The following is a 14,194-nucleotide window of genomic DNA, read 5'->3' as shown; positions in this document are numbered from 1 at the left end:
GAGGCGATTTGGTGACAGTCCCTTAGTCTGCTCAAAGGGCCCTCTGTGCTTTATTTGGTCTTTCACTTCACTTGTAATGCATTGTTGAAAATAACTATTTTAACTGTGGCTGAGCAATAACCATTGCAGCCCCTTGTGATTCAGACCATGACCGCAAACAGTTTGAAGTCTAGTTCTTCTGTTGTGACTTATTATTATAGATGGCTAATTCAAAGACCCACAAACTTGTTAACTCCTTAACAGAGAGTAGGTTATTTTCTTGACTGAATTCCTAATTTCTTAATATCCTCTTCCTTTTTCTTTTAACTCTCTTTTCCTTCTTTTCCTCAATTTATCTTCGTATTGAATTATTGATTTTTTTTGCAGCTCATAACTCCCATGGCTGGGCCGAAACCTCTTGGGTTCTGATTGAATATTTAAAAAAAAAATCCGACTCCGCCAAAATCCTTCGAACCCGGCACGTAAGCGGACTTGGCAACGTGCTGTTGGGTTTTAGGACCAAAAGAGATTTGTTTAGATGTAAGCCTGCGCTAAATTGGCTGATCCCATAAGTTGATACTACATTCAGCATGATTGGTCCAAAGTGGGGGGGGGGGAGGGGGGGGGAGAGGGGGGGGGGGGGGGGGGGACATCAGCAGTTAGGGCCCTGCCCAATTACTGTCCAGTGACTGGCTGCTAGGGGTTGTGGATGTTGAGTGAACGCATGCAGAAGTCTGAGAACACGCACAAACAGACTCAAAAACAGCTTCTTCCCCGCTGTCACCAGACTCCTAAATGACCCTCTTAAGGACTGACCTCATTAACACTGCACCCGGTATGCTTCATCCAATGCCAGTGCTTATGTAGTTACATTGTATATCTTGTGTTGCCCTATTATGTATTTTCTTCTATTCCCTTTTCTTCCCATGTGCTTAATGATCTGTTGAGCTGCAGAAAAATACTTTTCACTGTACCTTGGTGCACGTGACAATAAGCAAATCCAATCCAATCCAATCTAGAGGGCTCGGTTGGAATGGTCCTTCCCCATTGTCCGCTTTGTCTGGCTTCTTTACTGCAGCATGTGTCAGAGCTTTTGAAGAAAGGCGGGAACTCTTTATCAAAAGGTACAGTCTTATATTTTAGTTTTAATGTATCCAAACCTGTTTCTGATTTTAGAAGCCTGAATTGAAAAACAAATTGGCAGAAAGGAAAAGCTAACTGCATTGGCACCTTAATCCAGCTGTGCCCCAGTCTGGGTGACCCTTATATTTCATGTTCGGACCTGTTGGCTTTGTACAGAGGAACACAGCGACAGGTGTAGGCCATTCAACCCCTGAACCCTCTTCCTACTCCAATTAGATCTCGGCCCATCTGCACCTCACCTCCATTTACTCACCTTTGATCCACATAGCTTGGTCACTTTATGGCCCAAGGAAGAATTAGTTACTTTTTAGCAAAGTGACAGATCCAGATCCTGGAATTTTTTTTAAAGAATTTGTTTGACATTGGGAGACAGGGAAAGTTGACCTTTATGAAATGAAAATCGCTTATTGTCACAAGTAGGCTTCAAATGAAGTTACTGTGAAAAGCCCCTAGTCACCACATTCTGGCACCTGTTCAGGGAGGCTGGTACGGGAACTGAACCGTGCTGCTGGCCTGCCTTGGTCTGCTTTCAAAGCCAGCGATTTAGCCCTGTGCTAAACAGCCCCTTTATTTTAGACTGTTGTGGGTGGTTTCATTCAGAATGTTGCTGATTGTCTCAGTTGCTGCGGGGGCATTTGTCACAGCTGTCAAAGTGAGCAGTGTTTTCAGAGCAGATTGTTGCAAGCGGATTGACCTAAAGCCTCCTCAGTGAGATGCAAGCTCTTCTTAAAAAGATTAATCTTTTCAGCTGTATAGTTACAGAGCATTTCCCAGCCAGGGAAAAACCTCAAGGTCGAGCTGTAATTAGGTTAACACAATGTGGCGGAGTTATGCGCTCTTTGAGTTCTCTTTTCAATTGTTTCAAAATTGCATCCCCTTGTTGCAGATTTACCTCACTGAATCATTTAAACCCTCAATACAGTGATCCTCAACCTTCTACACTCAAGGGAATACAACCCACAATTATGCAAATTGGACTTAAAGGTCAACACATTAAAGTCTCACAACCATTCTGGTGAATCTGGGGTGCATCTGCTCAAACACAGTACTCTTGATGCAGTTTGGCTAAGGTTCTTACAACTAATAACTTACCTCAAATAACATTCTAACCTCCTTTAGCCTTTTTGATTACCTTTTGCATTTGTACTCCCGTTTTCAGTGATTTCTGTGAAGGTACACACACACCCGCTTGCCCCGTCACATTTCTCGTTTCTTGTCATTAAGGGTGCAATTCCCCGGAAAGATTTCTAAGCATGGGAATTGCCGCGAGCTTCCCGGCTCTCGGCCCATCGAGGCCGGCAATGCTATTCAATGTTAATTGGTCCACTTAACAAGGCCTCATGGGCTTCACGTCGCAAATGAAGGCTCGCCAGCCGATTCACCGGGGCCGCTCTTGCCAGCCTCCCCCTGCCCCCCTCCCTCCCCCCTCCTTCAGCTAACAAGGTCATCAGCAGATAAACAACACTTGCACAGCCAACCCCACCCAGCTCGGAGCCATGGTGCTGATTCGACCGGCCCCAAGGTTTGTAGACGCAGACCTGGGGATGTCCAGAAGGGATGTCCTGATCCCCTGAGGGTCCAGGAGGGTAAAGCACAGGGTAGCCAGTGCCAGCTGGGAAGAAGTGGCAGCGGCCGTCATCTCAGGCAGCGTGACCAGTAGGACGGGCCTCTAGTGTCGCAAGTAGGTCAACGACCTATACCGGTTGACATCACCCTCCCTCCAAAACCCCCTGTCCCCAACGTGACCTGCCCCCTATCCCTCCATCTGCCCCCTGAACCCACACTTCACACCTCCCTCCCTTTACCCCAACCCTCTCATCACCCCAACCCACCCTACACACACACACCCCCAACCAATGTAAACCGCACATATGACTAACGATGCCCCCTCTGTCTCTCCGCGGGAGAATCTGTCCCACAATCTCCGGGAGAGAGCCCAGACTGGCGGAAGGGTGCCAGACATAATAATCCTCATGATCGCCGAGGAATGGAGTCCTTGTTCATGATTCTCTTAAGGATAATGTGCAGGTTCAGTCGGCAGTTAAGAAGGCAAATGCAATGTTAGCATTCATGTCAAGAGGGCTAGAATTCAAGACCAGGCAGGTACTTCTGAGGCTGTATAAGGCTCTGGGCAGACCCCATTTGGAGTATTGTGAGCAGTTTTGGGTCCCGTATCTAAGGAGGGGTGTGCTGGCCTTGGAAAGGGTCCAGGGGAGGTTCACAAGAATGATCCCTGGAATGTAGAACTTGTCGTATGAGGAACGGTTGAGGACTCTGGGGTTGTACTCATTGGAGTTTAGAAGGATGAGGGGTGATCTTAACTTGCTTCATTATTGTTGGGCGTGAATGTGGACAAGGTACGGCGGTGGTGGGAAGGAGAAGGGGTTGAGTGGGTTAGGATGGAGGAGGAATCTTGTTAGGGGTCTAGGGGCTGGTTTAGCACAGGGCTAAATCGCTGGCTTTGAAAGCAGACCAAGGCAGGCCAGCAGCACGGTTCAATTCCCGTACCAGCCTCCCCGAACAGGCCCAGGAATGTGGCAACTAGGTGCTTTTCACAGTAACTTCATTTGAAGCCTACTTGTGACAATAAGCAGTTTTCATTCATTTCAGTTTGAGGGCTATGGTGACGGCAGCATTGCCAATGGCTCAGAGTAGATATTCAGGGAGCCCAGTGGTGCAGTCCATGGTGAAGATATGGAGTCAGATGAGGAAGCATTTTAGGGTGGAAGTGATGTCGGTGCTAACGCCGCTGTGTGAGAATCATGGGTTTGAGCCAGGGGGCATGGATAGTGTACACAGGATGTGGAGGGAAGTGGGGCTGGTCAAGGTGAGGGTTTGGAGGAAGGGTTCGCCAGTCTGGAGGAGCTAAGGGAGAGGGTAGAGCTGCCGAGGGGTAGTGAGTTCAGGTATCTACAGGTCAGGGACTTTGCACGAAAGGTCTGGAAGGGTTTCCCTAGATTGCTGGGATACACCCTGCTGGAGTGACTGCTGCTTCCGGATGTGGAACGGGAGGGAAGAATTGGGGATATATATAAGTGGCTGGGGGAGTAGGGAGGCGAGCGGGTGGTGAAGATCAAGGAGAAATGGGAAGCGGAGATCAATTGGGGAGTATGGAGTGAGGCACTACGTAGGGTAAATGGGACCTCCTCTTGTGCAAGGATGAGCCTGATACAGTTTAAGGTGGTGCACAGGGTGCATATGACTCCGGCGAGAATGAGTGGGTTCTTTCAGGGGGTAGCAGATGAGTGTGAGAGGTGTGGGCGGGGGCCAGCAAATCATGCGCACATGTTTTAGGGTTGTGAAAAATTGGGAAGATTCTGGGCGGGAGTGTTCGCGGTCTTAGCTAGGATAGTGGGGGAGGGGGTGGGACCCGGACCCTTTGGTGGCGATATTTGGGGTTTCAGAGAAGCCGGAGCTCATGGAGAGGAGAAAGGCCGATGTCTTGGCCTTCGCCTCTCTGATTGCACAGTGATGAATTTTGCCGGAGTGGCGGTCGGCATCGCCACCGGGGGTAGCAGCATGGTTGGGTGACCTGTATGACTTCCTGCGGTCAGAGAAGATAAAGTATGAGTTAAGGGGCTCAGCAGGGGAGTTTGAGAAAAGGTGGGGGATGTTTGTGACCGTGTTTGAGGAGCTGTTCGTCGCAGGGGCGGTGGGGGAGTGGGTGATGGGGAGGGGGAGGGGGGGGGGGTGAGAAAGGAGGAAAATCTGTACAAAATGTATAATTGATTGTTGGGAAGAATGTTTCCCGGGGTGTTTATTTGCTGTAACCTACTTTGATACAAGTTTGAATAAAATACGTTTTGTTTTAAATGAGGGGGGTCTTATTGAAACTTTCAGGATACTGCGAGGCCTGGATAGAGTGGACGTGGAGAGGATGTTTCCACTTGTAGAAAAAACTAGAACCAGAGGACACCATCTCAGACTAAAGGGACGATCCTCTAAAGGGACGATCCTTTAAAACAGATGAGGAGGAATTTCTTCAGCCAGAGGTTGGTGAATCTGTGGAACTCTTTGCCGCAGAAGGCTGTGGAGGCCAAATCACTGAGTGTCTTTAAGACAGAGATAGACAAGTTCTTGATTAACAAGGGATCAGGGGTTATGGGGAGAAGGCAGGAGAATGGGGATGAGAAAATATCAGCCATGATTGAATGGCGGAGCAGACTCGATGGGCCGAGTGGCCTAATTCTGCTCCTATGTCGTATGGTCTTATGGTCATCTGTGCCCTGGATGTTACGTGGGTGACCAAGGACAGGACGGTCACCAGTGCAGAGGTCGGCACAGAGGTGTGGATCCACCAGGCCCCACCCGGATGGACTGTCTTACCATTCAGACTGACCCATCCCTCCCACTGACCATGTGTTCATTTGCCCGCAGATCCTCCAGCCGACGGCACCAGCCCATCCGAGGTGTCCTCTCCCTGATACACGCACCTCGGTGGGCAACGTTCGTGGGCAGGCGTCTGGGGCACAATCTGGTGAGCAGCACACAGTCGCTGGTGAACATCCGGTGGAGGCAGGAACGCCCAGGCGAGACACCAATCGGAGGGCTGCTGGATCCCAGGGCCCAGCCCCGAGGCCAACAATGCTAGGATGGCGACCGCAGTGGAGAGACTGGTGCACGATGTCAACAGCATGGTGAAGGTGTCCAGGGCGTAGCGTAGTCAGTGATGGCTAGGCTGAGGGCCTTGGCAGACTGTCCGACTCACTGGGGGACGTAATTCAGTACCAGGCTGACCTTGAGGAGGTGTTGCGAGACATGTCCTGCTCTCAGGTGGGCATGGCCGAGGGGCTGCGGAACTTGCTCCAGTTGCAGGTGGGCATTGCCGAGTCACTGCAGAGCATGGCACTGAGGAGCATCACCAAGGGCGTCAACACCATGCTGCAGACATTGAGGAACCACCAAGGCTGGAAGAGCCAGTTGATGCAGCGGCAACCGGCGCTTGAGCCCCTCCATCCCAAGGTGAACCAGCACAGTGTCCATGCATCAAGGTGTGTTTGGGAGGCTAGGCAAAGAGCCCTACATGCTACATGCCCCCCCTCCCCCCCCCACGGGGATCCGCTTGGGAAGTGTGAAGTGCTCATTTAACTGCGATTGCCAATTTCCCATTAGCAATACCCTTCAGCCTCATTGCCAGAGGCCTCCGCAGTCAGTGAGTGATATGGGTGGTCAATGGGGCATACGGGCAGGGCTAGTGTTGCCCCCAGAACGGTAACACACAGTCCAGGGGTTGGCAAGGCAGACCTGCTCACGTCTGCCCCCCTCCCCACCACCCCCACTGTCCCACAGGGCGCCTCCATCAGCCCCGATACCCCCAGACCCTCAAGGTGGCCCACCCCCAACCGAGGCTGCACCCCCTGGTTCCCCCGCCCCCACCCCCCAGAGAACAGGGGCAGCATGCCCAGTGCCCACGGGCTCGCTGCCTGTGAGCAAAGGTGGCTACTCACCTCCTCGGGTCCTCGCAGCAACCCTTCCGCCAGGTTCATGTTTTTCAAAAGGAGCCCTAATCACCGCCAGCGTGACCACAGCGTGAATCACGGGAGGCCATTGGATGCGGGGTAGCTCCCGTTAATTGTATGGAAGTAGGGCTTACGTGGTGATCATTGGTTTCTCGCCATGCGAGATCCCGATTTCGCCGCGGGGGGGTGGGCCGGTTGCATCGAAAGCTGTTTGGCGCCTGGCGGGGTTCTCGGTTTCCGCCTCTCCCGCTATTCACCAACCTCGTTACCCTCTCGCTCAAGTGTAACGAGGCCAGAGAATCACAGCAGCAGAAAATACTCTGAATCATCCTTCTTGGATCCAAAATGGATGGTCTTGCACTTCCCCATATTGAAATAAACCTACCACTCACTCACTCACTCACTCACTCACTCACTCACTCACTCACTCACTCACTCACTCACTCACTCTGCCTCCATCCCTTTGTAACATTCTGCTCCCAACTGCACAATTTGGTGTGATTTACAAACTCGGAAATAGCTGTTCCTTCACCTAAGTCATTGATATATTTGCTGAATAGCTGAGGCCTCACTCATTATGGATTCCTGGGGAACATCACTAACCATTAATCGGTGTATGTTTCCTTTATTCCAATTTTCCATCTTCTGCCTCCCAACCATTTCCCAATCCATGTAATTTCTTACATCCAAAGGCAGCATGGTGGCGCAGTGGGTTAGCCCTGCTGCCTCACGACGTCGAGGTCCCAGGTTCAATCCTGGCTCTGGGTCACTGTCCGTGTGGAGTTTGCACATTCTCCCCGTGTCTGCGTGGGTTTCACCCCCACAACACAAAGATGTGCAAGGTAGGTGGATTGAACATGCTAAATTGCCCCTTAATTGGAAAAAAATGAATTGGGTACTCTAAATGTTTTTTTTTTAATTTCTTACATCCAATTCCGTGCGTCTCACTTTTGCCAGAACTGTCTTGTGTATAGCCTTGTCAAAATGCCTAATTTAATGTACTATTTTGTTGGATGAGGCATCAATGACAAAGGCAGCTTTTGGTGCCCGTGAACTGAGTGGCTTGCTGCACCATTTCAGAGGCAGTTAGGAGTCAACCACATTGCAGGTAAGGGACAGCAGATCTCCTTTCCTAAAGGGTCAGTCAACCAGATGGGTTTGTATGACAATGGTTCCATGTCACCGTTACCGAAACTAGCTTTTTAATTCCAGATTATTGCTTGAATTTAACTTCCGCCGCAGTTGGATTTAAGCCCTTGTTCAGTGATATTACCAATGTGCCATCATCCCCCCCCCCACATGATCCTTCGACATTTCCTGTCAGTTGTTGTTTGCTGTTTCTCTTCTCGCACCAAGTGCTGAAGAAGGAAGCCTTTCAACTGTCTCCGTAACAAGTTCTACCCGGAATGGGTTGTTAGGCTGGCGCTAGAGGCTGGATCTTGAGGGGCACCACTCCACGGCAAGCATAGCCAACTAGGCGTGTCTCCCACTCTTACTGTCTGCCATTGGCATGTTGGAAGGATTTTGCACGTTAATACTCAACTGTTTGGCCGCATTGTGCACACTGTCCGTGAAGGGTTTGCACATCCTCCCCGTGACTGCATGGGTCTCACACCCACAACCCAAAGATGTGCAGGGTAAGATAATAGGCCACACTAAATTGGCCCTTAACTAGAAAGGTTTTGTTTTTAATGAGCACACCCTCCTTGGCCTCCAAGTCCTGGGGTGGGACTCAAACCCGGAACTTTTGTCTCAGAGTTAGGGACACGACCCACTTCATGGCTCTATACTCACCAATCAAAGAGCAACTCTTTCCTATCCTCCAAACAGGGGAAGTTGAAGGGTCTGGGACTAAAATTTGACTTTCCTCCTCTGTGTTTGATCTGCTCAACCCATCTACACTGCATCTATGGCCTCCAAACAGCATCAATAACTCTTTGTAGATACTGGCAGAGATGCTTGCACAAGTCAAGGACAAATCCTTATATAGAAACAGTGGGAAAATAACTGGCATCCAACAACAGGGATAGAGCAACTGGATGTTTGAACAGATATAAGCTAACCAAATAGATATAGCACGGATGTTTGAAGAGTACACCATGTCTGATGAATCTAGTTGAATTTTTTGAGGTGGTCATAGAATCATAGAATCCCTACAATGCAGAAAGAGGCCATTTGGCCCATCGAGTCTGCACCGACCCTCTGAAAGAACACCCAACCTGGGCCAATGCCACCACCCTAACCCCGTAACCTTGTAACCCCATCCAACCTTTTGGACACTAAGCGGCAATTTAGCGTGGCCAATCCACCTAACCTGCACATCTTTGGATTGTGGATGGAAACAGGAGCACCCGGAGGAACATAGAACAGTACAGCACAGAACAGGCCCTTCGGCCCTCAATGTTGTGCCGAGCCATGATCACCCTACTCAAACCTACGTATCCACCCTATACCCGTAACCCAACAACCCCCCCCCTTAACCTTACTTTTATTAGGACACTACGGGCAATTTAGCATGGCCCATCCACCTAACCCGCACATCTTTGGACTGTGGGAGGAAACCGGAGCACCCGGAGGAAACCCAAGCACACAGTGGGAGGACGTGCAGACTCCACACAGTGACCCAGCCGGGAATCGAGCCTGGGACCCTGGAGCTGTGAAGCATTTATGCTAACCACCATGCTACCCTGCTGCCCACCCAGGAAACCCACCCAGACACGGGGAGAATGAACAAACTCCACGCAGTCACCCAAGGCTGGTATTGAACCCGGGTCCCTGGCGCCGTGAGGCAGTAGTGCTCACCACTCTGCCACCAGGCCGCCCTTAACAAGATGGAGAGGACTGTGCACGGTGATGTTGTCTTCATGGACAAGCGTCTGCATTATTTAGAAATGGGCAAACAAGCAGATCAAACCCTGTTGCTCACTTCCTAGATTGCAGTGAGCTTAACAATGTGAACCTCAAGTCAAGGAACATCAGTCTTCTATTTCATTTGACATGTGGGAATAGATTGTTTTCTGAAAAGCTCATTACAAGGCCTTTGGTTTGGACATGTTAAAACAAGCCAGAATGACTTTGTTGCTGGCCTTAATAAACGTAATCTAAATATTGATGTCAGTAACAGCGAGTTTAAAAAGCTTCTCAGTTGCAGCGAATAAATGCTGAAACTTCCACTCTGCCTCTGCCTGAATTATTCAGTAATGTTTAACTCCCCCCCCCCCCCCCCCCCCCCCCCTCCTCCTTACTGTTTCTGACTCAGGAAGGGGACAGTCACACAGCTGTGTTGGGCTGTCTCACAGGAAATTCTAATCAAATGCAGTCAGTTTTTTTTTAAACAGAATGTGCATGAGTCAGCACTGCTCTTGTTAAAAAAATAACTAGTCACCCACATCCTGTCTGTGCCATGTCTTGCTTGGCCATTCCTTCTCTGCCTGACCCACTCTGGCTTCTTTATCCCCAGATGTTGAGTTGAAGGTCCTTGTCCCCCGCCTTCAAACCCCCTCCATGGGTTCACCTCGCCCCCATCCGGCAACCTCTTTCTGCGCCCCATCCTGCACCTTCAAAGTTGTCAGCTCTCCCCACTTTGCCGACTCATAGCGCCTTTATAGACACTTCAGACTCCTTTGGACACTTCCGATGCACCCACTTAAACTGTTCCGTCTACCCAGCTCAAATTTAAAAACCTTCTCAAAACCCACTTCTTTGATGAAGCCTTTGATCACCTTGGCAATCTTTATTCTTTCAAGGGGGGTGTGGGCGGCGCTGGCAAGACCTGTGTTTGTTGCCCATCCCTAATTATTCTTGAACTGAGTGGCTTATTAGGCCATTTCAGAGGGTAGCGAAGAGTTAACCACATTGTTGTGGAGTGACGTGTAGGCCAGACCAGGTCAAGCCAGCAGATTTCCTTCCCCTAAGGGCAACAATCGATGACAGTTGTCATAATCACCATTGCAGAGACAAGCTTTATATTCCAGGTTTATCAATTGAATTTAAATTCCACCAACTGCCATGGCGGGATTTGAACCCCTGTCCTGGGCCTCTGGATTAGTCCAGTGACATTACCGCTACACCACTATCTTGCCCCCGCTCCCCCTCCCGCCCACCTCTCCACCATCTTCGTGTCCTTCTCTGTTTTCATTTGTTTTCCTTCCTCGCCTCCCAACCCGTCCCACCTCCACTCTGTAAAGTACCTTGGGATTGTTTAGGCCTTAAAACGTCTGTATTAATAAAAGTTATTGTAGAATCATAGAACGGTAACAGCACAGAAGGAGGCTATTCAGACAGTTATGCCTGTGCGGCTTTCTCCTTAACAACTCAACTAATTTTAATTTTAATCTTTATTAATGTCACAAGTAGGCTTACATTAACACTGCAATGAAGTTACTGTGAAAAGCCCCTAGTCGCCACACTCCCGCGCCTGTTTGGGTACAGAGAAGGAGAATTCAGAATGTCCAATTCATCTAACAAGCACGTCTTTCAGGACTTGTGGGAGGAAACCGGAGCACCTGGAGGAAACCCACTGTGGTGAATGTATTCACCATAATGCATGCATGATGCCATAACCTGTGACCTATGACCTGGAAGTGGTGATATGAACTGCTTCCAGGTACTGTATTGTAACCCCGGTATGGCTCCGCCTCTGGCTCCGCCCACACCAGGGCATATGTAGGCCGGCCTCTTGTGGGCAGCATTCATCTGTACTACTGACTCTGGCTGGGCAAGTTCATGACTAATAAAACCTTATGTTCGCTGCCTCTCTGTGGATTGAAGGTACATCAATTTATTAGTCATAGACAGCACTACGGAAGCCGCTATAAAGCCAGACAGGCTCGGACCCAATGCCCGCGCGTCCGAAGCCAAGGAAATATTTGAACATTGGCTTCGATGCTTCGAGGCCTACATCGACTCCTCAGCAAAGGCTCCCTCGGAGACCCTCAAACTGCGACTCCTCCATGCTCGGGTGAGCCATTGAATCTCGGTAATGATTGAGAAAGCGGCCACGTATGAGGAAGCAGTCGCAACCCTCAAGGCACACTTTGTGAAGCCCGTGAACCAGGTGTTCGCGAGGCAGCTCCTCACAACTCGCCGTCAATGCGCCGGAGAATTGTTGACGAGTATCGGGAAACCCTGACCCTACTCGCAAGAAACTGCAGCTACCGAGATGTGATGGCGGAGGAGCATATGAACTCACAGATCCGGGACACTTCCGTGGCAGGGGTCCGCTTGAACTATATCAGGCAGCGCCTGCTGGAAAACGGGACAGGGCAAAGATAGCTACCTCGCTCGAGGTAGCCTACCAGAACCTCAGCGTGTTCCCTGCGGGCCCGGCGACCCCCCCCCCCGGACACTATCGTCACGTCCCCTGTCGGACCCGCCTACACTGCAGGCCTGCGCCACGCGGAGAACCGCAGAGCTACTTCTATGGCCAGGGCCAACATCTCTGGCATCGCTGCCCAGCCCGCACGGCGACGTGCAGCGACTGCGGGAAAAAGGAGCACTACCAGGCAGTCCGTCTGGGCCGATCTAAGGCCCAGAAATCGAAAACGCAGCAGGCCCGACCCATGGACTCACGGCCCCACAGACCCCGCAATGTGGCTGCGTGCCTGCCCGGAACGCCCTCCCCGACGCGTCATAGGCATCGTGCGACTCATGGGGGCCGCCATCTTGGCCTCTGGCCCCAGCATCGACCAACACGTGCGACCGAGGGGGTGGCCATCTTGGTCGCCACCTTCGACCCCGTCTGACACATGCGACACATGGGGGGGCGCCATCTTGCGACTCCACCAACCACGCAGGCTACCCATAGCTGGGCGCGGCGACCCTCGACCAGTCGCAGCTGAAACCACTGAGGAACTCCATGATGGTCGTCTGGGTGAACGGGCACGAGACCCCCTGCCTCTTCGACTCCGGGAGCACGGAGAGCTTTGTCCACCCCGACACGGTAAGGCGTTGCTCCCTCCACACCTACCCCGTCTCACAAACAATCTTCCTTGCCTCCAGGTCTCATTCGGTCCAGATCCGGGGGTACTGTATTGCCAACCTCGCGATACAGGGCGCAGAGTACACTCGTTTCAAGCTCTACGTCCTCCCCCACCTCAGTAGGGGGTACTGCTTGGTTTGGAATTTTTTTTTTATAAATGTTTTTATTCAGTTTTCGTATTTTATATTGAACAAATTACAAATTGTTAGGAGAGAGAAAAAAAAAACAAACAAAAACAAACACGCAAAAATTAACACACATATTTACAGGTAAGCATCTTCGTAGTAGTAACTGCGCCCCCCCCCCCCCCCCTCCCCCCCTCAACATGTTTATTTAGCTTGGTTTTGGGCCTTAGCTAGCCATCGAACCCCCGTAACGAACCTGTAGCCCCCCCCCCCCCCCTCCCGCTACCTTCCCCCGACTATTCTTCCTCTTGTACATTGGCCACAAATAGGTCCCGGAACAGTCGCATGAATGGCTCCCACGTTCTGTGGAAGCCGTCGTCCGACCCTCGGATGGCAAATTTGATTTTCTCCATTTGGAGAGATTCCGAGAGGTCGGACAGCCAGTCCGCAGCTCTGGGCGGTGCTGCTGACCGCCAGCCAAACAGGATTCTACGGCGGGCGATCAGGGAGGCAAAGGCAAGGGCATCCGCCCTCCTCCCCAGGAATAGATCTGGCTGTTCTGAAACCCCGAAGACCGCCACTATCGGGCATGGCTCCACCCTCACTCCCACCACTTTGGACATTACCTCGAAGAAGGCTGTCCAGTACTCCACGAGTCTGGGGCAGGACCAGAACATGTGGGCGTGGTTGGCCGGGCCTCTTTGGCACCGTTCACATCTGTCTTCCACCTCCGGGAAGAACCTACTCATACGGGTTCTTGTTAAGTGGGCCCTATGTACCACTTTTAGTTGCGTCAGGCTGAGCCTTGCGCACGTGGAGGTGGAGTTGACCCTATGCAGTGCTTCGCTCCAGAGTCCCCACCCGATCTCCATCCCCAGGTCGTCCTCCCATTTCCTCCTTGTTGCGTCCAGTACGGTGTCGTCCCTATCTACCAGTCGGTCATACATGTCACTACAGTTCCCTTTCTCTAGGATACTTGCGTCCAGTAGGTCTTCCAGTAGTGTCTGTCGTGGCGGTTGTGGGTACGTCCTTGTCTCCTTTCGTAGGAAGTTTTTGAGCTGCAGGTACCGTAGCTCGTTCCCCCCAGCTAGCTGAAATTTCTCTGTCAGTTCGTCCAGTGTTGCGATCCTGTCGTCCGTGTATAGGTCCCTGACTGTCAGTGTCCCCCCGTCCTGTCTCCACCTTTTGAAGGTGGCGTCGGTCAGTGCTGGTTTGAACCTATGGTTGTTGCAGATGGGAGCCCTGTTCGACATTTTGGTCAGGCCAAGTTGCTGCCGCAGTTGGTTCCAGGATTGGAGGGTGGCTGTCACCACTGGGCTGCTGGAGTGTTTTTTGGGTGGGGATGGGAGTGCTGCCGTGGCGAGGGCCCGGAGGGAGGTTCCCATGCAGGAGGCCTCCTCCGCACGCACCCACTCAGCTTCTGGCTCCTGGATCCATCCCCTTACTCGCTCGGCTGTTGCTGCCCAGTGGTAGAATTGTAGATTCGGGAGGGCTAACCCTCCCCTGGT

The sequence above is a fragment of the Scyliorhinus canicula genome, chromosome 15, assembly GCF_902713615.1.
Source record: "Scyliorhinus canicula chromosome 15, sScyCan1.1, whole genome shotgun sequence".
Classification (NCBI taxonomy): Eukaryota; Metazoa; Chordata; class Chondrichthyes; order Carcharhiniformes; family Scyliorhinidae; genus Scyliorhinus; species Scyliorhinus canicula.
Note: the sequence above shows the minus strand (reverse complement) of the source record.